The 16,399-nt window shown below is 36.5% G+C and overlaps 1 protein-coding gene across 14 annotated transcripts in view; it reads right to left on the bottom strand.

The window, feature by feature from the left end:
- The window catches only part of RYR2 (ryanodine receptor 2), a 441,080-nt gene that overhangs the window by 411,774 nt on the left and 12,907 nt on the right, over window positions 1-16,399 (bottom strand). The gene's annotated exons all lie outside the window — the stretch shown is intronic.

Here is a 16,399-nt window from a genome sequence, read left to right as displayed (position 1 = left end):
TTGGACAGGGCTTTGAGCAACCCAATCCAGTGGAAGGTGTCCCTGCCCATGGCAGGGGGGTTAGAACTAGATGTTCTTTAAGGTCCCTTCCAACCCAAACCATTCTATGATTACTGTAATTTCAACCCACTTCTCAAGTCCTAGTTTAGCTTAATTGACCAATGAAAACCCAAAGACTGTATCCATGTGCATATTTTAAATCACAATTTCCCATGTGCATATGCAGGCACCTTATTTGAAGTTGGTCCATAAAGAAAGATTGCATATACACCCCACCCCAATATATTCTATATATTTTTCTTCCCAACTGACACAAGCAAGGGTTACTCATGTACTTCAGGTATCTTCACACTGAGATGAACTACATCAGATCACCATTAGGTAAGCAACAGCACAAGACAAATCCCCAATGTAAATGAATTTATTAAGTCATTCATGTAAGAGAAGTCTTAAGATTTAGTAAGAGTCCAAATATACAGTGCAAGACAGATGTTGATAAGCTCACTCACTTTCTGTTTGTACCCCTAAAAATTGAAAATTGAACCAGTTTCTACTCTTCCTCTGTGTTTTCTATCATTAACAGGCACTGCCGTGGGACATTCTGCATGTCACATAACCACCAGACTGCATTCAGGCTTGCCTGTGATGTTACAAACCAAGATCAGTACCACAGACTTTTACAAGTCTATTGTTGCAGTGATTTGTAGGACAAATACCTTTTGACTTGTTTGTCTTGGTACACTGCAAAATCATGTGAACTAAATAAAATTTTTTTAGTCACAACTAAAAAAAGAAATCAGTTTATTTTTGTATTATGCCACTTAACCCAAGGTGCTGTTTTTAAACGTTCAGACACATGTGAAAATACACACTCTACACTGGAAAGATCACATGACTTTATTAAAATAAAAAAACCATGCTGGATTTCTTCTGAAATGCATAAACAATAACTTACTCATTCCAGGTAAACATAAAATGTAAACGTTAGAGATGTAAACCAGAGAAAAAAAAGAAACATAACATTATTCCCACTGACTACAAGCTGAAATGGATTTGGTATTTAATCACTTGTTAATAATTAAACATCTAAAACAAACTAAAAGAATACACCAGTGATCCTTATTTGAGGAAAAAAAATTTACAAAGCAATAAAATCAGAAAGAAATCATTACTGAATTATCTGAGGAAACTGAAAAGTTAGCTGACACAATAAAAGAAGAAATTACAGAAGAAAAACAATGCCCCAAACCCAAAACATTATTTATAACTAGATCAAAACCAGAGATAGTTATAAATGAGAAAATGCCTCTGCAATAAAATACCGAGATAGAAAATATTTACTGAAAGCAGCTGAGATACACATACAATAAAGGATATGGGAAATGACTGTGTCTACCTGAATGTAATCTATGGTGAAGTCACTGCATAGTTAAAATGACCTGCACACAGACATGAAATTAAACCCAAGAAAGGTAAGAACTAGATTGCTGTCATATCTCACAGAAGGACTGCAAGCATTTATACTGTTCTAGCTTATGAATGCTTTCTAAATTTATCTTTTGGTAATTAGACATCATTAGAGAACAAATTAGGGGGAAAAAAAGTCATAGGAAAAAAAGCAGGGGTTTTAACTGTGAAGGTAAATAGCCACAGGAATACACTGTCAAATTACTAATTCATAACAGAGTATTAGCAGCTTAGAGGTTTTGGTTTTGCTTTCAAAGAGACATGACTTAGCTTAACTACATGTTAGTGCACTTGGTACAGTCACCGAACATTCAATCTTAGACATGCAAGACAGTCTCTCATGGAAGAGTGGATTCAATGGGCAAAACTCTGACTTGAGATAACATGGGAAGCGGGACCAAAGACCAGCAGTGAGCTCTTTGAGCCTCAGCAACCACTGCTAAATGTGACGTGTTTCAGTTCAAAGAAGGTGCTATGGCACTTTCAGAAAGAGTAAAAAAATAAGATAGGAAACACTCATGTCAAGAGAAAATATGTGCGGTTTAGGGAGTGCAGAAGTGGCAAACTGTGTCTACCATCACCACTTTTAGACAGCTCTTACATATTCAGGCTTTAACTTCAAAAAATGGTAGGTACAGCTGCCAGTAAAAATCAGTGAGAGCCTTCACTATCAGGCAGTTCTGAGAATATCTTCATCTCAGAGCAGATACCACAGCAAAAGCCTTCTCAGCACAAAACTGTTTCCGTCAAAGGTACAAAAATGCAAGTCTTACAGGCTTCTGGTTGAGCAATCTGGAGATACTTAGATCAGTTCAGAGCAGTACATCAAAATCTGCCTGAGCTAGTATAAAGTAAAACTGAACTGTACTGACTAGTACAAGCCTGATCAAACCAGAAAAACAGATCATTAAAGATGGTAATTTTGTACAGAGTAGCAACGGACCTCCACTCATTCATGCAACAATCTTCCCATCAGTCTGATACAGACAATGCAATCAATACTTTGTGGCTTCTTCGGGGAGGAAAAAGAAAAAAAGAAAAAAAAAAATAGCCAGTGAACCCATCAGGAAGGTTGTTTCTCTCCTTCTTACACAAGGGGCACTGCAAGGGAATATAGGGAGGCGTTTCCACAAGACAAACTGGGGGACAAGGATACCAGCAGCAGCAAAGAGCAAAAAAGCAACTAACGAGGATTTCTAGGGAAATGGTGACTGAATTTGTTACAACCCACATTTCTATGTGTTCACCCTACTATGTGAACAACATTATCTACTTTACAAAGAAGCTATGGGGACAGTTTCACTTGAGAAATAGTAATTTTTCTTTATTATTAAAAGCTACTTCCTCAAAATCATCCCTGCTCGATAGTCACTTTGTCCCTGATCAAATGACACAGCTCATTATTTTCCACAGAAGCAGCAGCAATTTAGTGCTGAATTCATGCCTATCCTCTTGAAAACTTGCCAAACCTTTAAATACTGCAGACACCATTTGGGAATGAAGTATTTATTTCTTATCAACAGTTATTGTTTAAATGGAGCAGTAATGTAAATGCATCATTCTCCCTATTAGCCTAAGGATGTGAGAAGTACATCTAGTGGAGGGCAGGGGTAGTCACGATCCCTCAGGGACACATGAATCCCATTTAAAACAAACACACAGCCCAGTCGCTCAAAAAAATTTTAAAAAAAAAAAAGGTGGAGGACTCTCAGCTATGTATGTGTAAATGTTATTATTTGACCTATTTGTAGTGTGAACTTCCACATATAATAATGACAAAGATAATGATAATTGTCCGTTTTATTGTCAGGGCAGGAAGATTTAATTATTTTTTAACTTTTTTTTTTTAAACCCCAAGAGCTCAAAATGACAATATCACCCTCAAGGCCAAAGTTGAAGACTTTGCTGCTCACATACTTATACATTCATTACTAAAAATAATGTATGCTTCTCCTTGACCCTAAATTTTAATTAAATATGTTCTTTTCAGTATATACTGCCTTTGAAAATGGAAGGGAGGTGCTCTGAAAAACTTTAATCTTAAATGTAAGAAAAAGGATCTATTACCAAACTTTGAAGACATGCCTTTCTTAAAGTCACAACTAAATGGAAACCTAAAAGCTTACAAGTTTTCCACCTGAAATTAACAATTTTTTTAGCCAACCTTGCGTTTTTCAATTCTCTCCCTCACGATCTCCAAGCATTAAGTGCCATCACTGAAAGATGGGAAATTAGTGACCTCCATTTTGGACCATCAGAAGCTCAGAAATGCTCACCGTTTGGTTACCACACAGTGCATCCTCATATTTACTGACATCATTTGCAGTGCACAGCTACCAACAAAAGCAGCTGTTGTTTTCTCTCTTCCCTAAATCTTTATAGGGGGTGTTACAAACCATGTCTGCTGCCCGGCTGGAAAGTGAGCAGTAGCAGTCGCAATGCTTGTTTCTTTGCTGCCTGAGGAAATTCCCTTCTCATTGTGTTTCTAACCTCAGACTGGGAGCTTCGAGAAGAGCCTGCATTTGAATATTTGACTAGGAGGCAGTTATTATACTATTATATTATATTACCATAATTAATTTTAAGCATATGGAGCAACAACAACTGATTTTTAGTTCTAATGGAATTCTTACTTCTTATTATTGCTAATAAAAGCAGCCCACTTTTATTAATCAATTCAGCAGCCTTTCAAAGGTAAGAAAAAAAAATCCACTCTACAGTTCAACTTTTTCTTTACAATAAAAATCAGATTTAAAATACCCATCCTACTGTTTGGTTTGGGTTGTTTGGGGGTTTTTTTAAACAAATTCCAACTACTGGAATAAAAAAATATTTTCCACCTCTAAGATTTCATTTGAACACTAGCACTTACTAGTTAATACTTTCCAACACTCAGACAAAGACAAGACACCTGTAATTGCCAAGCAGTGTTACTGCAAAACAAATCTAGACAGGATGCATAAGACATTTTACTGCCTTACCAATAAAACATTTGGACTGCAAATTTGTCCTCCACCCTGATTAAAGGGTGAGCATTTAGCTGGGGCACACCACAGACTGCCTGTCCCCTCACAGTACTGCACAATCCCCATTTGCTCTGCCCACCTACATGTGCATGAAGGCCACTGTTTGAATCAATTCTCATCCTGTCAATCCTCACAATACAGGTATGCCAGAGGTCCCGTCTCCTGCACTGGAAAATAGGCAACCTGCGCAACCATGGAAGATCACACCTTGTACATCCATCAGGCTACCGTGTTGCCCATGACTACCTGAGCACAGTTGCTTTTTAGGCTGTCCTGCCGAAAAGAGCTGCACTCCACAACTCCAGGAAGGTTTCTTCAGCTACAGCTCAACCACATCTCAGTCTCAAATATATGAGAGCAGCAACATTATGAAGAGGCAAAGGAGACGGTCAGAAACCTGAGCCCCAACAAATCACATCAGTGTTTAGCTTGTATCATTCTCCTTAAGGCATGCTGACCCTCACGCCTCACCCTATCAGCTCCCTCCAGCCAGGAAGGACCAAGTGCATCCCATTGCCACAGCCTCTGGATTTCCCTGCCCAGGCAGCAGCAGCTGGCTGAGAAGGGCCACCGTGACCCCCCCGTGCACCCCCCAGCAATGCTTCCGTGGGCTTCCCAACACTGACCCTGACCACACAAACCACAGTCCAGATGCAGAGACAGAACTGTGTAACAGTGCGTCCATGAGGAAAGATATTTCAACACAGTGATGAAAACACAGTAAGCAAGTAGTAATGATTTCCTTTCAGGTGAAAATCATAAGCATATCTGACAATATTTCTAATTCCCCAAACACCTTGCCCCATAGCCACAACTAGAGACAAACAGGCTGCAGCTGCTGCTACAAAGGGTCAGGAAGCCTCCAGAATGCAGGCTACATGCAGATGCAACTGTCTGGACCCAAGATTATGAAAGCCATGAAATCCATAATTGCAAATCTTTCCACAAAAGTGCAAATTAAGAACCACAAAAGGGAGAAAGTGGATGGGGAATGTGAAATTGTAGAAAAAAAAAAAAAACCACACAAAGAATCCCAGTTACTTCTCAAAAGCCTTTTTTTCAAAAGTTGCCTCTGTTGTAAAGCTGGGTAACAGATTCTAAAAAAAAAAAAAGAAAGAAAAATTTAATTTTTCAATCAAAAACACTTCATTTTTTTAATACTGAACCTTTTGTACAAGCCTACAAAACAAACAATTACAGTAGTTGCAAATACATGCAGTAATATTTTCAGTTATGATTCACTGCCCTTTCCAGTACCAGAACTAGTGATCATCAATTAAAAGTTGCACACAGTGGCTTCAAAATAAACTGAAAGTGACACTTCCCCATTGCAACACCCACTTCAGCTGCAGAACTCAATTTGCTACCAAATTCAGTGTCACCAGGCCTGAGTCTAACTCCCCCAAATCACAAATCACTACAGGCTGACAGCACAACAGCAGAGACAGAGAAAGTATATTCTTGTTCTCTTCCCTCACTGTTACTGACCACTACTGAAGATGCAATACTGAGCTAAATGGACCCCTCGGTCTTCAGTTATGTTTATGTTCTTATGTAATTTATGTGTTGTATTTATTTATTTACTATAGAAGAACTGCAATTAAGGATAAAAACAGTCTAGCTTACTTCAGTGGGAGCACTGATGCAGAAAACAGTAGAACATAAACAGATTTTTGAAACACATTATGTTAGCAAGAGTTGAAGCCTTACAATAGCCTTCTTTTTGAGACAGCAAGCACTGCTTTAGCCTGGAATTTCTATTTCCTGAGTAAGGTAAACCTCTAACATTAAACCATTGAAAGTGCAGTCTCACAGAATTTCTTTCAACTATTTGTTTTAAGGCATTATTTGCATACTTTAAGACCATGGGGGGGGGAAGCATATATCCATGAACGTAGTATAAGGTCTGACAAAAAAAACAAAAAAACCCAAAAAACCCCACATCAACTCTATAAACAAGAAAGAGCAACTGGATACAGTTTTTATTGCTATTTTTACAGTGTCTTTCCATCACCTGAACTGAACTAAATACTTGGGCAATCTTATGTAAGGCATTTTAACTGTGAGTCATCTGTAAGTATGCTCTTGCATACTAAATAAACTGAAAACAGTTGGTACTTCATGCTGAGTGACATCCCTGTTTTGCTTAAATCTTCAGATTCCATCTTTGTATGGTATTTCTGCTCATTTTAGAAACAGTGTATTACAGGTTGCATATCCTTGCTTCTGTTTGCCTTTTTTATTCACCAGTACATATCTGCATTCAAATTTCAGGTTAGTCATTAAATCCAGGGAAAATGTCAGTCTTGGTTCTCACTGGGACTTAACCACAGCCATAAAAATCATCTTTCATTCTTCTTCCAACCTAATAATACCTTGACAAAATATCTGTGTACTAACTTGACTAGGAAAAGGCAGACAGAAGATAATAGCTGGAAAAGCATTCTTTCACTGTACTGAAACAAAAACGGTTAACCTTGACCTATGCAAAGCTTACTAAAGGTAGCTTCCACAAAGAAAAAAATTCCGTTGTGTTAAACCATCAAATGTTTTTCTTACTCAAGTTTCCAATTACAAATTCACTGCTTTACCAGACTCAAAACAAAGAACCTGTGAGGTCTTATTAATTCATTGCTCTTTCAGTATTTTCACCTGTACAAAGAAATCGTGATATGTAACAAACAAAACAAACAAACAAAAAAATCAAACTGAATTCTCACTGTTTCCACAGAATAGACATTTCTAACAGAATAAACAGATTCTAAGAATTAATTACCCTCACTTGAAATATTTCATCCAAAATTTCCTACAATAATATACTGAAGTTCAGGGAGGGAATCCAATAGCTACCTACAATTTGGGATTTTAGAGTGCAAATTAAGAGTTTAAATCATCCTAAAACCCTTCTTTCTCATTGTATATGTCTTCATGGCTAAGGATGGTCATACTCTGTCATAGCAAATTGCTTTGACTCCTCGTCCAGAAGGTATCTTGTATTTACATAATACAACTGCTAAGAAATAACATTTAAATAAGCCCACTTTTAAGCACAAATAAAAGCCGCACTGACTACCTATAATATTAGTACATGTGCAACACCGAATGACAAAACAAATCAATGTACGTGAAACAAAACACATTTTGTAGGTGCACAGAAGAAACAAATGTAAGAGTTAAAAATTACCTCCAAAGCCAACTTGCATCTCCTTGGAAACATTCTCTGAGAATTCCTATATTTATCCAATTCTAATTCCAACTTCTTTTTAGGCACTTCAGGAAATTCTAACTTAGGCCAACCACTACTTTAATCAGAGCAGACCAAAAAAAAACAAAACAAAAAAACCCCACACACCTTATCAGCCGAGCTTCCTTCTTCTAACTGACACTGAGAACCATCTGGAATCAAAACAAATAATGTATGGCACGTACATCCGTAAAGATTAGATGCCAAACTTCCCTTCAGGTTTTGCAATACATGGCTTGAGCAGACTTACAGCTTATCCAATAACCCTTGAAACCTGGGACAGTTTAATGAACAAATTAGTTGCTGTTCCTGCTCACTTTTAACAAAACATTCTACTCGAATATTATTTTATGTGAGGATGTATGCATACACTCCCACACCACTCAGTAAAGGAAGACTCAACACTTTCAAGTCTCCAGGATGTATGTTTTATAGTTATTACTCAGCTATACAGTTAGAATAATTGTTGTGTCCCCCCTACCATTTTCTCATAAAGAACTTCTCCCCACTCTTTTCATTCTGATATGCCATAACACAGGAACCACAATGTATACAACTTTAAATTAAATATTACCAGTAAGACCAGGCACTATTTCAAATCAACCAGGCAACCACAATTTAGAACTTCCAATCCAATAACTGCAGGTTTTTTCCAACTATGTTATTATTAGCAGTATTATACATTTTGTACAGAGACTTTTTCACATATTTCTGATAATGACCATCGAATAAATTGAAAATAAAGTCACCTTTTTTTGTCCAGTCTTCTGTCCATTAGGCCTTGAATCTATGCACTGACTTCCAGTATCTTTCCACAACATGTCCATATTATATGTCCTCATCTTCAATGGCATAGCTCTCCAAGTCTCTATATTCAAAGTCATCATGAGTCCAGAGCAGCCCAGAATGGACCTCAAGACATATTCTGTGTCCCTGGGCACACTACTTCATTTCCCTGTCCCTTCATCTCATCTCAGTGTTTCTCCATCTTGCCTATGCAGAGTCTACGCTCTTTCAGGCAGGAACTATGACTCACTGCACTTTTGTACAGTAGCATAGTGGCACCCTTGCCACAGCTGAGCCCTCCAGGCACTATGTAATAAAATCAATAATAACAATTAATTTTGTCCCTTGTTTCCTCTTGTATCCAACAGCTGTGATCTTTCCTCTGATAACTGAATACACATTGTAGCTCCTCAGGTTTTGTCTCACTAGCAAAGAGATCCATTCTTCCCCTCTCCTCAGACCTACCTAGAATACCTTACCTCGTTCTTCAAGAAAGGCATAGTAATTGGTTCTCTTTCTTCAAATTCTATACCAAATTCATCTCCTTCAGGTATACTTTCATTACTAATCTAAGGCACCATACGCTATTTTAAACCCATAGGTTAAGGAAGTAAGAGGTAAATACAAGTATTTCAGAATTAAAATACAAATGTTACATGGAAAATTGTATTTTCCATATGTATTTATTATATCTTATCAAACAAAAGGGTAACAAGAAGTACTAGTCTGAACACAGGGCAGATCCTTCACTACAGATTGGGACCTCTGACAATGGTTTAAATTATTTCAATAGATTCCTATCGACATCAAACACAGTTAAATGCTCAGAAAAAACATTCATGTACTTTCATCCACACTAGTACACACACACCCACACAGGCAGTCAAGAGTCCAACAAAGCCAGAGCTCTTTTGGCAAGATAGACCTCAAAGAAAAATTAGTGTTTGCTGCCAGCACCAGTCATTAACAGTTTCTTTGTGTCAGTCACTTAAATACTACAGCATGTATTGCTAGACAGCAAATACAAGTCTTCACCATGTAACCATTCCTAACATGACTTTTTAAGAGTTCCCATTACAGATGCCTCGCCTCTCACAGAGTGGAGATGTGAAGGTGGAGAAATCACAGGCAACTTGTGCCATTTTAAGTGAGTCCAGACACTACACTTCTAGCAAAAGTAAAATTTGGGTTAAACCACAGGCAGGTTATCTACACTAGCATGTCACATCGCTACATTTGGTTGCTGTCACCAAGGCAGCACCACACAAGAAACATTAAGACATCTATCAAGATGTTAATGTCTTAGTATCATGTCTACCACTGAAACAGTGCCAAATACAGCCAAATTTGTTATAACTTGTCTGACAGTTTAGGGACCCCATCCTTAATCAGGAAACAGTGACAAAAGAATTGCTTTGGTTTAGAGACCAAACTGTAAAACTTCCTTATCTGCAGGTTGAAAGTCAGATTGTGACAGTTCATGAGCTGGACTTACACCAGTTCACACAGAGGAGCAAAATTCAGCTTTGCAAATGCAAAGTGATGCACCATTTCTGTGCAACTATCTACACTCCCAACTATTTTTTTGCAAAAAACTCTTCAATGTTTATTTCTCTCAAATCAAAGATGACTTTAACATTTCAAGTTTTATATCTTCTTATTTACAGATATTTGCAGAAATTCTTCTATTTGTTCATTGGGGCCCTCAAATTAATTGTGCTTTTTAATCACTCTGATAGTGATAAAAGATTTTACATACAATACAATCTAAATGATCTTTCATATAATTTTTTTCCTCTTAATTTGGACTCTCCTCTGAAGTGATTTATATAGCAGCTACGTACTGTTCTTAAAAAGATTGTTTTCTTTAAATTTAAAAGAGCATAATACAGCTTTACATTCTCTATGAAGAATGAGTACAACCAGACTAGAATTGGGGGGGGTGGGGGTGAAGGAACATCAATAGGAACATCAATGAAAAAAGTATCCTTTAACATTAAAATTCCCAAAGAGGTTGGAAGGTAGCTTCCTGGTAGCTTCCCAACAAGAAATAAGTTTTTGTATTTCTTTCTCATCTTGTTTCTGGAAAATAAGAGAGGTATGTGTCAAAAGGTCTTATAATTCACCGCCCAATGTCCAGAGTTGGAATAATGGAGAAACTTTGACTGACTGAATTTGAATTCAGATCCTGCAAGAGTAATCTAATCACTGACCGTTTTAAATCTGACGTGAACAACTTTTCTTTATGAAGTTCTTCTAAAAGGGTACTTTTATTCATCATGGAAAAATCCTGCAGTCATGGTATATAGTTCAGTTCATGCTGTCATAGACAGCTCATGCTGTCTTGCCTGGACCAACATAGGTTCTAAAACTATTGACAAGCCCTGAGGTGAGACAGGCTGAACTCAAGAAACCACTTTTTTTTTTCCTCTCTACATGGACAAACACTGGAATAAATTGCCCTGAGATGCTGTGGACTCTACATCTGTGGAGATTTTTAAAAGCTAGATGGAGTAGATGATCTCAAGAGATCCCTTCCAACCTCAGTGATTCTGAGAGAAACCCAAAAAAGTGTCAAGTGTTGTGTTAATAATAATTTTAACTATTCAGACTTCAGTAATCACCACAAAAACCACGGTTCAATTAAAACACCTGCTCAGTGCCCAGGAGCAGCTAAAATCAGCAGGAAAACAATGATGGTTATAATTTGGACTTAACATTTTTGATCAATCAATTTCCAGGCAATTTATAGCGAGAGGAATGCAACTTCAATTTATAGATGGAAATTTGGGTATGAATACACACACTGATTCACATTTTAACAAATTCAATTTTAGCAGCAGAAGTAGAAGATGCAGTGATTATGTGTCGTCAGTTGAGCTGAGGGGTTTTTTTATACCTAAAGAGGGATCCGAGAGTTGATTTCTTTTCCAGCAACATTGTACTTAAACTTCCTCTTCAGAGGATGAGCTTCCAGAAATCAGAAGCCACATCTCCTTAGCCAATGTGCTGTCAGACCCTAGTAATGAAAACATATTTTGTGATAGGACTCCCATTATCCTCACTCATAATCACCAATACTCATGGAGGTGTTTTCTACAGAGATTCTCAACCAAATGTCAGGATAGAGGGGCAAGAGTTAATCAAAGATTAAACTGATCAAATATTTCAAAGAGCCCAAATTCCTTAAGCAACAAGTTGCCTGAATCCATTATACTTGTTCCACGGTTGATCTTTACAAACTCTCTGTAGCTAAACAAAGCAGCGCTTAATTTTTCACAGTTGCCCAGACTTTATTATCTTACAAACCCTCCCATCAGATTTCCCTGTACCTGATCCAAAGAAAAAGCTGAACCAGAGAGAAAAATGAATACCAGAATATTTTTGTTTTAAAATCGATCCATATTCAAGTGAAATACTTTGGAGAAGTCATAAATCATTACATTTCACATGTTTTATAATTGTCTTCCAGGAAAAAAAAAAAAAACACAAACCAACAAAGTTTTCATTCTTCATCTTGCAAACTCCAAAACTAAAAAATTGCATGGTTCATCTCCTGTGTTTAGCCTGCTTTGCCAACAAAACCATGCCAGCTGAGCTGTGCAGCTAATGCACTGAAATGTAACAGAAAAATGCAACAGAATTTCTAATGCCTACAGTCTGAAGGACAGAAAAAAATTAGAAGAGGAAAAAAAAAAGAAAAAGTGAAAGAAGAAGAAAAAACAAAACAAAACAAAACAAGAGTTCTTTAAAATCTTACAAGAGACTCAGTGGTTTGATAGCTCCCGTAAGCAACCTTAGTAACCTAACATGCTGTTAAAAACAAACAAACAAACAGAACCCAAAAACAAACACAGACACACCCCCAATCTAAAAATAATCCTTCTCCACAAGAATTTTATTTTAAATTTTATTTTAAATTTAATCAATTTAAAACAGTACTGGAGAGGAGGGTTTCACATTGCAATCTGTACCAGAATTTCATAGATGTCATGTTGACTAATCACGTGGGAATGATACTTTTACCAGCTAATCTTTAATAATACTCCGTTTGTCCCCTGGATCATCTCGTAACAGCAGCTTCTCTCAACCTCCAGAGTCAGTTCATGAGCATCACGTTGTGATGCATCAACTACAATATATTTTCAATTGACACATCCCTGAATTTCAAAAGATCATGATGGACTTTGTGCACATTTCAGCTACAAAGACTTCCCCTCTGCAGTTAATGTTCTGAGGCATTGGGCTAATAACAATACGCTGGTTTTTGTATTCTGTTTGCCTCTACTACTTGTTAAATACTGTCTGAACATACAGCATGTAAAAATCCAATCCTTGGCACAAATGACTGAATCCGAAAATATAACATGCAAACAACAGTTAAGAGAACTAGCTATCACCTCTAGATAGGCTGTTAAAAGAATACTATTGAAATAACAGAAGTTACACAACCATAACTTAGTGAATTCTAACATTGTTGACTGATGACACCTTCTCATTTGAATTCTCTTACACATCCAGTGAAAGAAATAGTCCTTTGCTACCAGGAGGTGTGAACTCAGAATCTTCTGTTAGCATTGAAGTAAAAGGTTCACGTTTCCAGCTGAACCTGCCAAAAAATTGTCAGGTACGAGAGAACTGCCTTCCATAGACGAGAGAGTCTGATAGGAGAAACACAACCCATCCAGACCAGCTTTCTCTTGCTGCTGAGAAATTTAAAGCTAGTACAATGAAAATCCAATGGGGAATGAATTTCTCCTGGAAGTCAGCACCAAACCCAGGTAGTCCAATTCTGATCTGGTTTTTATCTTGCGAGAGTGGAGTGATGGAAATCTCTTCTGCAACACGGTTTCCCTCACCTCATAAAGCATGGAAGAAAAACCAGAAGTAATCAAGTCCACCCAAATTCTTTTCTGTTCCCTGACCCAAACATTACACCAGCTTTCAGCAACACATGTCCAGTCTTTAAAAATGTATTTATTTATGATTTTACTATAATGTACCTCCTTACTGAGGAACACAAATTACAGACTACAGCTTGCTTTTCACCTTGAGGAAAAAAAAAAAAAAAAGAAAACAGAACTTCCCAGAACAAATAAAAGGTATGGCTCCTGCTTGCCTGAATAAAAAAAAGCAAAGGTTGGCTGCAAAAAAACAAGCCAAAAAGTCACAAGAATCTTAAAAAATAGAAAGTATTAAGTAACACATAAATGCAGTTTCCATCTCCCCTATAATAAATATTACAATGTTAAAATATTTAAAAACATTTCTTTATCCATAGCCAAAGAAAAAGTGTGATAAACTGTATTTTTTAAAATCCTAAAACTACAGTGAGTTTAAGATGTTTACAATGTTCTTATCTCTTTAGAGTATAAAAATCTTTAATATGAAAATTTATTTCACTTAAAAATAATACTAAAGCAAAATCAAGAAATATATTACCCTTTACTTCAGCAAGAGTTGGACCAAGAGAACAAAACACTGTATACCAGTAGGTCAGTTCTTTTAAAAGAAGGCAAGAGGTTGTTTATACATTCTTCCATTTTTCTCATCATCATCTTCTTCCGGAAAAAAAGACTACCATTTAGGGCTCACCCCTCCAGCTCTTCATAAAGAAAGAGATGTGTTTTTGAAAGAATCTGAAGTTTGAAAACTTGTTTCAATTCCAGATATGGGTTAGTTTAGACACAAAAAAAAAAAAACCCAACACACATAAATCCCTACAAACAACAAACATGAACCAGCAACAAGAAAAACAGAAGAAAACAGCAAATAATATATATTTTCAAGAAAGTATCAATATCTGTGATTTTCCTTCTTCACACTGATCCTAATTAAATCCTGCATTTAAGGAGAAAAATGCAAGTGCTATACAACATTTTAAGTAAACATAGTCATGAGACCATCACTTGTAATAATTCATTTCCGATAACAGAGAACTCTCTGGACAAGACAACTGGGAAACAATTAATACTGTAGAATGAAACATACGCAAGGGTGCACAGGTTTGGTTCTTACTGGATTTGGAAAATCCAGTAAGCATGAAGAGACTATAGACTATTTCAGGATGAAATAAGCTGGAAAAGGACTTTTACCACATACTGCCATGCAAATCATGTGTAACCAAAAACTGGTTGAAGATCTTTCCATTTAAGCCTTTCAGTTTTACTGTAATCCAGGAGTTGAACTGCTAGAGTAGGCAGAGTAGAAAGTAAAGTCCTGAATGTTCTTATGCCTATATATTTTCTCACTATATATTCTGCCGCATCCCAAGTGCCAGGTAAATTATTCTGATAAAACTCAGAAATCTAAGAGACCTATTTTACTATTTACCTGCTCTCTACAATGAGCCTGGAAGTATGCATAATTTTCACTATTTCACAATTACCACAGTTAACCCATGAAGCTGAAAGAACACTGCACAGTGAGAGCTCAGTTCCATGAAGTGCCGATATTCCCAAAATAGGCTTTAGTGAGGCTTGCAGACACAAAATAAAAATCACAGGAAAACTTAAGATGTGACAAGATAGTTTCTTACCTTGAAGTATAATTGAACCTTTCTTCAATAACTAAACAAAAGCAATTGTACCCACCTAAAAGTAAAAGCTTCAAGACAAGACAGATCTTCCAGACTTGTAATACAGATGATGAAAAAAATATTTAAAAAAAAAATAGATATAAAGTAAGACAGTAAAAGAGTAAAAGAAATAAATAGGAAAAATAAGGTTTTTGTATGTATCAAGCACCTAAAAAGCGGTACTCCCCCACAGCATATATGATCTCCTGAGTAAATTAAACAGTATATATAATCTCAAATCCAAGTTAAAACTGCCTTTGGGTTCCATGACTGACATAATAAAATTTATGCTGGACACATAAAAAGCACACTGTTAACACAAATTACAAATGCTAACCTGCAAGAACGACATTTAGCTTCTTAACAAAGACTTCAGGGAGACTTGTAGAAAAAGCAGAATCTAGCTTTCTTCTCAGAAAACAGAAACATATGACAGATTATTACTTTTGATGAATTGGACAAGATGGTACATCTGTGTGGCAAAGTTGGAACAGTTCACCAACAATTAGATGTAAATATTTTGAAGGACAGTTAGCAATGCATACACATTTTTAAACTAACTGTGTAAAAGCCAGGTCACACACTTTCGGTGCATAAACAAGATAAATATTAATTGTGCTTAAAATGGCAGACAAGGCGATGCATTTGACACATTTAGGTCATTATATACAACATTGCACAATTATATTAGTTTTTGATTCAGCTCTGGTTAAAATCTAGAGGTTTGACATTAGCATCAGTGAAAACAGAACCAGACTTTAAAAACATACATAGCCATATAGAGACCCTTGCAGTCATGGACCAGCAAAACAATTCATAAAATGTTTAATGGGTGCCGAGTAGATTATTCTGCTAGGTATTGTTCTAGTATCAGTTAATTTACATTTGGATTGCAATATAATTTAAGCAATAGGTAAGAGACAGGTTTTATTGAAGCATCCTTTGTAATACAGGATTTGTTTTTAGGCTTCTGGCCAAAAAAAATATATTTGTACCATAAGTATTTTCTTGTAGTCTTTTGCTAATAAAATAACCATTAACAACCTGTTATACCAACCTGCCTGTTCTATTTCTTTCTTTCATTAAAATGATTTATTCCTCAGGCAGGGAAAATGAGATCCAGCTAGAAATTTTAAAAGGAATATAAGGATTTTTTTCAGCGGATTACTCTCTTTAAAGGTATACAATAAGGATACAAACCCATTTCACTCACACAACTCCTCATTTCTCTGCCCCTCCCAATAAAACAAATTACTAGGGTACAACCACTAATAGCAAACCGTAACTTTTGAATAAGAA

The sequence above is a fragment of the Strix uralensis genome, chromosome 3, assembly GCF_047716275.1.
Source record: "Strix uralensis isolate ZFMK-TIS-50842 chromosome 3, bStrUra1, whole genome shotgun sequence".
Lineage (NCBI taxonomy): Eukaryota > Metazoa > Chordata > Aves > Strigiformes > Strigidae > Strix > Strix uralensis.
The sequence above is the reverse complement of the archived record's forward strand: the minus strand, read 5'-3'. Positions and strand labels throughout refer to the sequence as shown.